The sequence below is a fragment of the Dama dama genome, chromosome 9, assembly GCF_033118175.1.
Source record: "Dama dama isolate Ldn47 chromosome 9, ASM3311817v1, whole genome shotgun sequence".
Taxonomy (NCBI): domain Eukaryota; kingdom Metazoa; phylum Chordata; class Mammalia; order Artiodactyla; family Cervidae; genus Dama; species Dama dama.
This window is the reverse complement of record NC_083689.1, coordinates 93100030-93112865: the sequence shown is the minus strand read 5'-3', so window position 1 is coordinate 93112865 and position 12836 is coordinate 93100030.

Sequence of the window (12836 nt, the reverse complement as noted above, 5' to 3'; positions counted from 1 at the left end):
CTCAAAGATTATTTTATCTTTCAGGAAGTCAACATATTCTCAATAAAGATTTACCAGGCCTCAATTATTGTTCCTTGCCTTTGAAAACGTTAAACTGCTTCTTTTAAAAACAGCCATCAGAACAAGATGACTATGTTTTTAACACAATAATAGCATACATGTCAGCCTGTTACCCCATTTCTATGAGTCCTGTTATAGATCTCTTATTACACACTCCCAAGCACTGTTTTCCTAAAAGCACCTTTCAAGTACCCTGCCTTTCACTGAAATGTGGCTGCTACTGTGTACTTATTTTAAAAATGGCTTGACAGAATTGCTAATGTTCTCATTCCTTCAGGATATTTCCTAATACTTGTAGCCTTTTCATGTTTCTAATTAGGCCAGTAATGGTCCCTGAAGTTAAACCAATTAAAATTATTTACTGTGACACACAGTGTGGAGATAATTATCTGATATCTGAATCCAACTTCTGCTTACTTCGCAACATTACTTAATAGAAAACAGAGAAACTGATGCCCATGCTTTCATTTTCCTTGTCTACCAAATGTGTTTGCCCTATAGCAAACTGTTTAAATAAAGCATTAAAATCTTTGTGGTGCTAATCAAAATGTTTAAAATCCACTCACACTCCTTTTATAGTTCTGAAAAGCATATAAAACTCTTCCACATTACCTTTTACATTATACTTGCTGACCAGTGCAGTATTACAGCCACATTATAAACAGATAATGCAGCTTCTGCAGTTTCTAGTAACCTTACTTTTCTCTTCCTCTAACTCCTTTGCTCTATTTTTCCTTGTGAACATTTTTTTTTCTTCTTTTCCTTACCTCTTTGTCTTGTGTTTTCTTCCGAATTTTGTGGTTTACCATAAGTGGCACAAAGCTGACGGACTTTGAAATATTCGCTTCATACAGCATAGTCTAAACATTTATTACGGCATGGAAGGAGACAAGTTAGATTAATTACTATTTTATTTTTGCATAGGGTTTGGAGTTTGGAAGATGAGAGGTTTACAAAGAGAATTTTCATCAATGGCAGAAGTTTCAGCAAAAGTTCAGTTTATATTTAATGTAAAGAAAAAATCCCTCTAGGAAAAAAAAAATTCACAGAGCAAGTAAATCATGTCGGGAAGCAATGCTTTTCATTAAAAGTTGGCTGGCATCATGTTGAGAATTTGGACAAATGTAAAGACTAAGCCTCTAAGTTAGGCTTGCATATGCTGTAGTTAAATGCCAAGGTACAGTCTCAGAAAGAATTACAGCTTAGACACTTGGAGAGCATTTAGCCCATAATCCCCATGCAAATTATTCTAAGCGAAAATTGAGTTTCATGCCAAAATGCCACCTTGAGACTGGCAGTGTAAAGTTGTGTATTAAGCCTGATCTTAGGATGGAGTCCTTTACTATTTCCTGCTTTTTGTTCAAATATTCATGAAAACCCGTACAGATAGAGGATAGGCAGAGATACATTTTCCAAGGCACCATATGCTGAAGGCCCTTTGCTGCTTGTAATGACTGTAATTTAGAGAAACAGATCACAAGGGGAGGAGGTTAAACATGCTGGTCAAATTCGAGCCGTAGCCTAAGAGTAGGCACTCAGGAGAAACTTGGGGTTCGAGACCCAGGCTTGGAAAGGGTAATGGATCATATGTGAGAATCTGGGCTTACATGGGATGACCAAGATGCCCTGTTTTTCCCAGCAGAAAGTATAGAATGCCTGTCTGTGTACCATGTATGCTTGACCTGCATTAGGTCACAGAATGCCAGGAAGGGCAGTGGAAACTTTTCAGGGAGACCTTGCGAGTATCCAGGCAAGGGGTGAGAGTCTTTGTACAAGCTCTCTTTCCTGTAGCACTGAGTTTAATCTTGGCAGAACTAACATGTTTATGGTGGTTACAATTGAAGAAATCTGTGTTCCTCTTCCTATATCATCTATTTTGCCCATAACTTTGTTAACACAACAAGCTTATTTCATTTTTTAGTTATTTGTCTATGTTGCTAAATAAATGATACACTTAACAGCTGTCAATAACACCTCTTCAAGGTTAGTGACTACAAACCTTTTCAGAAGAGGTGGAGATATAGACTATAAAACAACACATTAAAATATTAGCAAAAGATGACTTTTCCAACTATTTTTATTTAACTAAACTTTACTGTTTTGTTTCTGTTGATTGTATTTATGTACTATATTTTAAATTAATTTATATGATAGCTTAAGTATTAGCTTTATCTTCCCTAACTCTCTTATTTTAGAGTTGTGGTCCAAATGTGTGTGTGGTCAGCTGCTTAATCATGTCTGACTCTTCAGTCCCATAGACTGTGGTCCATCAGGCTTCTCTGCCCATAGGATTTCCCAGGCAAGAATACTGAAGTTGGTTGCCATGCCTCTCTCCATGGGGTCTTCCTGACCCAGGGATCGAACCCATATCTCCTGCATTGGCAGGCAGATTCTTTACCACTGAGCCACCCAGGAAGCCCATGGTCCAAGTAGCCATGACTTATACAGCATTTAACACAGAGAACTTTACAGAATAAATATTTTATTATTAAATTTAAATACAATTCCAGAGCTATGGATTCTATACTATGGATACAGCAAAGCCTCAGTAAACATTTTTGTATTCTGACCTCCAAAAGTTTGAATTATAGCATATTGATTAATACTTATGCAAGTGAATTCATCTGTGTCCCATACAAACATGAGTTAGAGGAGAAGGAAATTTAATTTTATTCAAGCTTTAAATATTAATTTAACTCTTCAATTAAATTTCTGAAGTTTGATACACTGCTATTATTGTGCTACTTATTTTCATCATTTTCTCTAATTATAAGCATGAAAAGTACAGTTAGTAATACAATTATTCCCCAGATTCTTACTCCTCTGCTCTTAGATCATCACACATTACTTGTGAACCTGGATGGATGCTTAAATAGCATAGCTTATAACTTAATATTCACCACAGAGGCTGGAAGCAGGATGAATTAGGAAAAATACACTTGCATTAGTGGCAGTTAAAATAATTGGAGGAGGAAAGAAAAAGATGATGAGAGGGTGGTACTGAATATGTAAATAGAAGAAAGCATTACTAGGACACTGGTATAGACAAATCATGAACATATACTCCGGAGGTAATACTAACACTATTTGGAGCAAATATCAAGCAGTATCCAATGAATAAAAAATAAATAGATCAATCAAATACTTCTAGGTTTTATTGCGGGTGGTGGGAAAAATCATGAAAGATTTAGAATTTTATTTCCTCTAAATTTTATACTTTTAATCTAAGAATTTACATGCTAAAAACTGACACACGTTATGAAGTCATCAGTGTCATAGACCTTCATCTAGCTGATTCAGCCTATTAATCAGCAGAAGTGGAGAGTGGAGAAAGGCAGGAAAAGGAAGGATAATGTTGCCCTGATCGTAGTTCTAAAGACTACACTTATATTAATAAACCAAATGTGAAAAGTGTATGGAATTAGTCCTATAAATTGGAAGAAATGAGGCCATCCTGCTCATTTTAGAGTCAATCAGTCAAAAAATATTGATTGAGCACCTTTTCTGTTTCATACCACCGGGATGCGGGGATAAACAAGAATGACAGAGTCCCTCTCAAGGAAATTAATTGCTGGGGAACAGAGAATAGATGATAGGCATATCAGTAAATAAGATTATATCAGGAACAAATAACCATGAAGGAAAAAAAACAGGATGATGAGGTAGAGGTACTAACAATGAGTGTTGAGATTTCATTAACTATGGTGGTTGGTACCAAAAAATAAAGTTATGTGCCAAGGTCTGAGAACAGGATACATTTATATTATTCTGGTGGTGTGGCTAGAGGAGGCATGTGAGAGTGAAGTAAAGTGTTAGTAGCTCAATTGTGCCTGACCCTGTCCATGGGATTCTCCAGGCAAGAATACTGGAGTGGGTTGCCATTCCCTTCTCCAGGGAACTCCCCAAAGGAGGCAAAGGAAGGAACAAAAAAAGAACTGGAGTTTAGAGACACAAGCAGTATGTAAACCATATGGGATTTGTGGACTGTGCTAAGGATCTTGAATTCTTAATATAGGTGTCCTTGTGATGGGAAGCCACCACAGGATTTGAAGCTTGGAAGTGAAATTTCATCTGAATTTTTTTCAGATGAAAACCTGAAGCTCCCAAAGGTTAAGTAATACACAGACCTTTTAAAGTTGAATGAAATGATGAAAATGACTGACCTAAAGTTTCCAATAGTTAAAAATGACTAAAATCGATGAATATTTAGAACAAAAGGAAGCCCTCTATCAATGAATAGCTGTATCAATCTGCTAGGGCTGCCACGGCAAAGTACTACAAACTGGGCAGCTTAACTTCACAATTCTTATCACAATGTAATTATTATCACAATTCTGAAGGCTAGAATTTCAAATCAAGGGCCTGGCAGGGTTGGTTCCTTCTGAGAGTTATGTGGGAAGATCCATTCCAGGACTCTGTCTTGGTTTGCAGATGGTCATCTTAACTTTCATGTGGTCTTCTCCCTGAATATGGGCCTGTGTGCAAACCTCCCCTTCTCTATAAGAGATTCAGTCATAATGAGTTAGGGGCTGACCCTTCTCCAGGGTGACCTCATCGAGACCAATTACATTGGCAATGACTCTATTACCAAATGAGAAGTGAAGCTGCTCAGTCCTGTGGGACTCTGCAATCCCATGAACTGTAGCCCACCAGGCTCCTCTGTCCATGGAATTCTCCAGGCAAGAGTAATGGAGTGGGTTGCCATTTCCTTCTCCAGGGGATCTTCCCGACTGGGGGATCGAACCCAGGTCTCCTGCATTGCAGGCAGACAGACGCTTTACCCTCTGAGTCACCAGGGAAGCCCCCTCATTTCCAAATGAGGACACATTTTAAAGTATTTGTGATTAGGACTTTAATACATGAATTGGCAGCAAACACAATTCAACTGATAATAAATATGAATCGGGTGGAGAGGGAGGTGGGAGCAGGGATCGGGATGGGGAATACGTGTAAATCCATGGCTGATCCATATCAATGTATGACAAAACCCACTGAAATGTTGTGAAGTGATTGGCCTCCAACTAATAAAAAAATAAAAAAATAAAAAAAATAAAAAAATAAGAAAAAAATAAATAAATAAAGATGATATTCAGGTTCCCTGGTAAAAAAAATAAATAAATAAAAAATAAAAAGCTGAAATTGGAAGGATGGAGAGACTGGAGTTCACCAGTCCATGTGGTTGCAAAGAGTTGGATGACTCAGAGACTGAACAACCGCATTGACCCTTTAAACTCATTCCTTAGAAATTTCTTCTTTACCCCTTAAATGAAATCCTAACGTATGTTGTTCTTTTATTTATTTTTAAAATTGTAGTCTCACAAAGAGCATTATTTGAAAAATCAAAATGTCTGGTGTGGGGGCACAGTTGCATAACTCTTTATGTATGCCGTGGAAGGATCCAACCTTCTTACCTTGTTTTTAGGTGAGGGTGCCCACAGGGAAGAGGAAGAGGGTCTGTGCAAAAATGCTGTCTCCTAGCTCCAGCTCTCTCTCTCTCCCCACTTTGGTTTGGGGCCCCTTCAGTGTTTCACCCAGATGAGAAAGTGATTTAGGAAAAGGGACTTACTAGAGGACACAATGCATCAGGTTAGGGAAACATTTAAAGCTGGTTTTTTGATCTCCTGAGCTACTATTCCTAGATTTAAATAAAAATAACCCTTTGGGGGAACTTCAATAGCAACTCCCAATGTGGAGGGAAAGGCGGTGGGGGGGGGGAGTTTGCCCCTGGGACCTCACCAGTCAAACCCTACGTTCCCTATAGCAGGGACCCACAACTTCTGCACCATCTAATGCCTAATGATCTGAGGTAGAGCTGATGTAATAACAATAAAGTGCATAATAAATGTAATACACTTGAATCATCCCCAAAATATCCCCTGCCCCAGTCAGTCGAAAAATTGTCTTCTACAAAACCAGACCCTATTGCCATAAAGGTTGGAGACTGCTACTCTATACAGACTCTTTTTGGTGCGGCCATTGCCACGTCATGGCTTGTGGCTCTCTTGCCAGAGTTCCACTTCAGATAGCTCTAGGCTTTCTCTTGTGGCCCACAGCCAGGCCTCTGGAACCACATGGGTTTTCAATGCAGGTGGCGCTAGGACAGTGTGCTTCCACTGCGTCTCACTGTTTCTTTGCTCTTGGGACTCATAGCCACTCTGCCTCTCACATTTAGATTTCCTAAAGGGGGGTCAAATACCAGCCCACCACGTTCCCATTCCTAGTGATGGCAACACAGGCTCTCTGAGCAATCACCTGACAACCATCTCTGTGGTCTTGAGTTGAGGAGGACACAGCCTCTACCCATCTCCCAAGGGGAGGGTTTCGAAAGTCTTTACACATTTACACCATTCTCAGATTATTTTTTTTTCCTGCAAAAATATTTATCTTCCCAGTGTGCTTTGCCTTTGATCTTCCATTATTTGTCTGTAGGTGTGAAATGAAGCATCTCCCTACCACTTTGGGGGCACCCCTTTTACAAGTCTGGTATAACTCTTTGGAACATAGGGGAAATTGCAGCAGTTCTTTTGTTGTTGACCTCCACGGTCTCAAGTGAAATTGAGATAAAGTGAAAGTCGCTCAGTTGTGTCCGAATCTCTGCCACCCTTGTAGCCCGACAGGCTCCTCTGTCCATGGGATTCTTCAGGCAAGAATACTGGAGTGAGTTGCCATGACCTTCTCCAGGGGATCTTCCTGACCCAGAGATTGAATCCAAGTCTCCTGCATTGCTGACAGATTCTTTTCTATCTGAGCCACCAGGAAGCCTCCATGGTCCCACCTGAGACTAAGATAAAGGAGTCCCCTTTTGTCCTTCAGGTACACAGGTAACCTTGAAGTCTGGGTCATAGGAGAGATGCAGTTGGCTAGATTCGTACGCAAAGTCCCTATTAGTCAATTTAAGCTCTACTGCCTGTAAATGAAGGCTTCCCAGGTGGCGTTAATGGTAAACAACCCACCTACCAGTGCAGGTAGATGTAAGAGACATAGGTCCAATCCCTGGATTGGAAAGATCCCCTGGAGGAGAGCATAGCAACACACTCCAGTATTCTTGCCTGGAGAATCCCATGGACAGAGGAGCCTGGTGAGCTACAGTCCACAAGAGTCCACGGAGTTGGACATGACTGAAGTGACTTAGCAGGTATACTCCTGTAAATGAAATCACCAGGAATGACTTTCTGATGTAGCTCTCTGTAGTTAATGGAAACATCAGAGTTGGATTTGTTTTGATTCCCCAGAGATACGTTAACCTCAAACATCCAGGTAATACTTTCATAATTAAGGATTTTTCTGGCACACAAGCGGACATAGTGCTCCGGATTTTCATCTGTGAGTTTCAGGAAGCACTGGAGTGTTGCAAAAGTTTCTCTCAACATATTTTTAGTGTTCTGCTCACATCCCCTTTATTGGCAGTTACCCTCATCTGCTGCTGGAGTGCTGAAGCCAATGGTTTACACCTGTGGATGCTGAGGACTTGTCTTGTCTGACCTGAGCCAAGTCCGCTCACCCGGAGATACCTAGGATATTAAGCCATTTACCCAGGGGCAGCCAATAAACCCTAGGGCATAAAAGCCAGGGCTTCTTGCTTCGAGAAGCTGCTGAGGGATCATACTTCCAAGCTTTGCCTCCGGATGAAGCCAAGGTCAGACTCTACCTGAGACCGTGTTCTCGGTTTACCTCTTTTTCCTTTCCTCCTCCTTGCTCCTCCTCCAACTAGGGTTTCTCCTGAGAGCACCCTGAAATGGGGAGGTTCTAAATGACTTATTCTGTCACCATAGCAGTCAAATTTTCTCTTTCTCCTGGGAGTCAGTAATTCTGAATTTTCTAAGAAGTATCCATTTCATCTCATTTTCAAGTTTATTGATATGCATATTTTTATGATACTCTTTTATCCTGTTAATCTCTATGACAGCAGCAGTTATGTTCCCTCTTTCCCTCTAAATATTTTTTGTTTCTTCTTTGTTTCCTGGATTCCAGAAGGTTTTTTTTGTATCATCCTTTTCAAACAGGTGACTTTAGCTTTATTGATCCTATTTAATTCTGGATTTCTATCTCATCAATGTCTTAATTTTTTCCCATTACTTTCTTCACTTTTATTTCCTCTTTTTTTAGCTTCTTATCTAATTTGTTGTTTACTTTTTCTAATATAAATATTTAAGTAAGTACTTTTCCCTTTTATGCTGCTTTTCTTGCTTCAACAAGGGTTATGTACTATTTTCATGTTTTCACTGGTATTTTCTAATTTTCATTATAATTTCATTTCTGATGTGTGAACTTTAATTTCTAACATTGAATTTTTGTCTTTGTCACTCTTTTCTAACTTGTAGTAGCCAGAAAATGTAGTCTGTATGATAACAATTCTTTAAAATGTCTTTAGAATTGCTATCGGCCTAGTATATGATCCAGTTTTCTAAACCTTTCTTGTATATTGGTGGTGAATGTGGGGTGGGGGCTGGGAGTAAGGAGAGGAAAGTGTATTCTCCAGCTGTTGCTTTTGCAAGCAATATTATATTTAGGTTTACAAATCTGTATGGTGCTGCTCCTAACCTTTATTCATTTATCACTAAGAGAGGTGTTACCGTCTCCTTCTACATTGCAAGTGTAACAAATTTTTGCAATGAGTTTTTTCCTTTTTTTTTTCAATTTGTATTTTGAATCTGCATTTTAGATTCTCACTAGTTTAAGAATTATTGTGCCTTCCTAGCTAAGTTGTTAATAGCACATAATGACTGTCTTTATCACTAATATAGCTATTTGGCTAGTGAGTGACATAGCTTTGTTAGCTCTTCTTAGGTTCATATTTGCTTAGTATATTTTCTCCCATCCACTTTGCTTCCTGTATTATATATTCTCATATTCTAGAGTTTATCTTTTTAATTGGCATATGGTGGTATGGGGTAGGTTTTTCAGCCATCCTGGCATACTTAATCTTTTCCCTGGAATGTTTTTTTTTTTTTTTTTGGAATGTTTAATCTAATTATATTTAAGTTGATATAATGTACATTTTATCACCTTGTTTCAGTTTTGAATTTTTTCACTTTAAATTTGTATGGTATGATTTAGGGTTTTGTTTTTGTTTTGTTTTGTTTTGTTTTGTTTTTGCTCTATTGGATTGGTTAATTTTATAAAGTTTAGTTGATTTTTTTTTTTCTCCACTTACCAGTTGGGTAGCTATGTGTCTATTTCTACTGTTTTAGTGCTATCTCTAAATTTTTTTAAATGTATATTTAAATTAAAAACTGTAGAATCAATAACACTGTTTGTCATTAATGCCATATGTAAATGCTAGGCTGTTTTAATGCTTATAAATCACCACTCAATTTACATAATACTGCTGTCTAATGTTTTAGTTTTATCCTTTTTTGATTCCACAAATGTTGTTGTCTTAGTAGTCAAATTTGTTTAGATTTGCATCAATTTATTGCTTTCACTTCTTGTTCATTGTTTTCACTTCTTGCATGATTTTCTGGGATGATTTCCCTTTCTTCCTGAATGAGTTATCATCATTAATAGTAGGTATATATCTGGTTTTCATCCTTTTTTTTTTTTTTTGGCACATAGCTCTTAAATACTTGAAATTTCCTGTGATGAGAACTGTAACGGTGCTTTGACATTCATAATAAAGCCCTGTCAACCCTACCTGTTCAGTTCAATTCAGTCACTCAGTCACGTCCCGCTCTTTGCGACCCCATGGACTGCAACACGCCAGGCCTCGCTGTCCATCACCAACTCCCGGAGTTTACTCAAACTCATGTCCGTTGCGTCGGTGATGCCTTCCAACCATCTCATCCTCTGTTGTCCCCTTCTCCTCCTGCTTTCAATCTTTCCCAGCATCAGGGACTTTTCCATTGAGTTGGTTCTTCACATCAGGTAGCCAAAGTATTGGAGTTTCAGCTTCAGTATCAGTCCTTCCAATGAATACTCAGGACTGATTTCCTTTAGGATGGACTGGTTGGATCTCCTTGCAGTCCAAGGGACTCTCAAGAGTCTTCTCCAATGCCACAGTTCGAAAGCATCAATTCTTCGGCCCTCAACTTTCTTTATAGTCCCAACTCTCACATCCATACATGACTACTGGAAAACTGCTGGAAAAACCTTACTTGAGTTTATATTAATTAGGTGGCTTTTGGAAAGCACCTAAGGATGGAGCTGGTTGCCAGTAGGGACCACTCATGGGACTAGAGGGTTAAAACTTTAAGTTCCCTTGCTTCTAAGGGAGAGAGGCTGGAGGCTAAATCCACTGCCAGTGATCAGTTATTTAATGTATCATGCGTATATAATAAAGCTTACATAAAACTTCAAAGGACTGGGTTTGGTGACCTTCTGGATGGTAGAACACATGGACCCAGGGAGAGTGACACATCTAGAGGGGCATGGAAGCTCCATGCCCTTTTCCTGTATCTCATCCAGTGTGATGGCTTACATCTGGCTTTTGCTCTTTATATCCTTTTAAAACAGACTGGTAATGTGGTCAGTGAAATGTTTGAGTACTGTGAACTGCTTTAGAAAATCGGTTGAACCCAAGAAGGAGTGTTAGAACCTCCGGTCAATCTATAGCCAATGGGTCAGAACCCCAGGTCATTGGTCTCTGAAGTTGGAGAGGAAGCATTCTTGTAGGATTGAGTTCTTAACCTGTGGGAGCTGATGTTATCTCCAGGTAAATAGGGTTAGAATGGAGTTGAATTTTAGGACACCCAACTAGTGTCAGAGAATTGCTTGATGATGTAGGAGAACCCGTATACATGTAATTTGGAGTCAGAGTATCACTTACATACATCTTTGACATTCTGTTAGTGTGCATGGTTAGTATTTTTGAGAGAGGTGAGTTGTGAGTCTAGAAGGAAAATTTCATAAGGAATTTGGTACTTAAACTGGGCCTTGAAGAATTAATAGGATATTATTGCTTAATCTGAAAAAGAAAAAAACAAACTTCAATCTGGAATAAAGTTGAAAGAATAGTGTAATGAATTATCTTTTTTCGCTAAACTTAATGATTGTTGATATGCTGTCACATTTGCACTTATATCACTTGTTCTCTACACACAGATGCAAACATATACATAGACTCACACATGTATTGTTTTTACAGTTTGAAACTTATAGTATCTTATTTTATCTCTTAAGTCAGCACACATCTCCCAAGAAATCCAATAATTTAGCCATATAATAGTATCTTCTTTAAAATCAATAAGTATTCAGGGTTTTCAAATGGTCTTTAGATTGTAAATTATAAAAGTTTTCTTTTAATCAAAGATCTAGTCAAGAATCCTGCACTGTATTTGCTTATCATTTCTCTTTACTATCTGTAACCTAGAAACAGTGCTTCTCAATGGGGCAGTTCTGCCCTCTGAGACACTTAGCAATGTTCACAGATGTGCTTGGTTGTCCCAACTTGTGGGAGGTGGGGAGAGAACTATTGGCATCTAGTGGGTAGAAACTGGAGAAGCTGTGAAACTGTCCATGTATGCGGCAATCTCCCCAGGGAAGGCTTATCCAGCCCAAAATGTCAATAGTGCTGAGGTTAAGGTACCCTGATCTAGAATTGTACCTTTTATCCTTTATTCCCTCTCATAGCACTGATATTTTTGAAACATCAAGTATAGTTGTCTTGTAGAATGTTGAACAATCTGGCTTTGTCTGATTGTTTCCTCACGACTCAACTTAATTTAAACATTTTGGCAAGAATATCATGTAGTGATACTTGCCTTGTCATTTTTATAGTCTCTTGTTCTTCATTATTCTTCCAGTATCTTCATTTAATTCTATTAAATGCTTCTTATCCCATTATATGTCATTTCTTTAGGTCTGAAGTCTTTTGTGGAGTTTCTTGGTTTTGTTCACTTGTTTCAGCTGATTCTCAATTTTAGTAGTTTATTATTGACAAGTTTCAGGGTTTGGGGGGAATATTTGATTGTAAATGCATGTCCTTTGTCTTTTTATCTGTGGGAGCTCTGACACCCAGATTTAAAAAGATTTTTCCTTTAAATTTTTTTCAGGAAGTATTTGCATTTTCTACTTTATTTTTCTTGCCAAATAGTTAATATGAATCATGAACTCAAACTCATGTGACTGGTTAGAATTACTCTTGGAAGACAGGCAAGTATTTCTACCATTTCCTTCTTTTTGGCAGGTTTTTAACTAGCTGATTCTCTAGGGTTGTTGCCCTTCTGTAGCCTAGTATTATGCTATGTCTCCTTTTTTCTTTTTTCTGTCTTGCTATAGCTCCAAGCCTGATTTCTGTGCTTGTGTGGACACAGATGCTAGGTTGATGGAGATTGGCATCTTCCCCAGGGCAAACACCATTGCTTCTTAACTCCCTGGTTTTGGGCTTTCTTATTGCCATGGGCCCCCAACCACTTTCTTTACTGTTCTGACAGCTCTTCTGTACACTTAGAAATAAAACTTTTCTCCAACCAGCAATTTAAGTGTTTCCTTCCCTCCTCCTTGAAATTTTTTTGAATACACTTCCACATTTTGTCAGAAACAGAAGTCTTTTTATTCAATCTTTAACATTAAATCGTCATTCCAAACCTTCCAGTTTGGACTTTGATGCAAATGAATGGTATTCTAAGCACTACACAGGAATAGATCCCTCATCTATTGTAAAACTGTGCTGAAGAAACTACCAAAGTGGGGACTGACATCACCATCTTTAGGTTTTCCCATTGGATGTTGTTTACCAACAAATCAGGAGCAGACTCTACCTCTCTATGCATTTTGACTAAACTTTAGTTGCAGGCTAAATTGCACTTATTTCTGCTTCCTATTTAATGGCTTATATA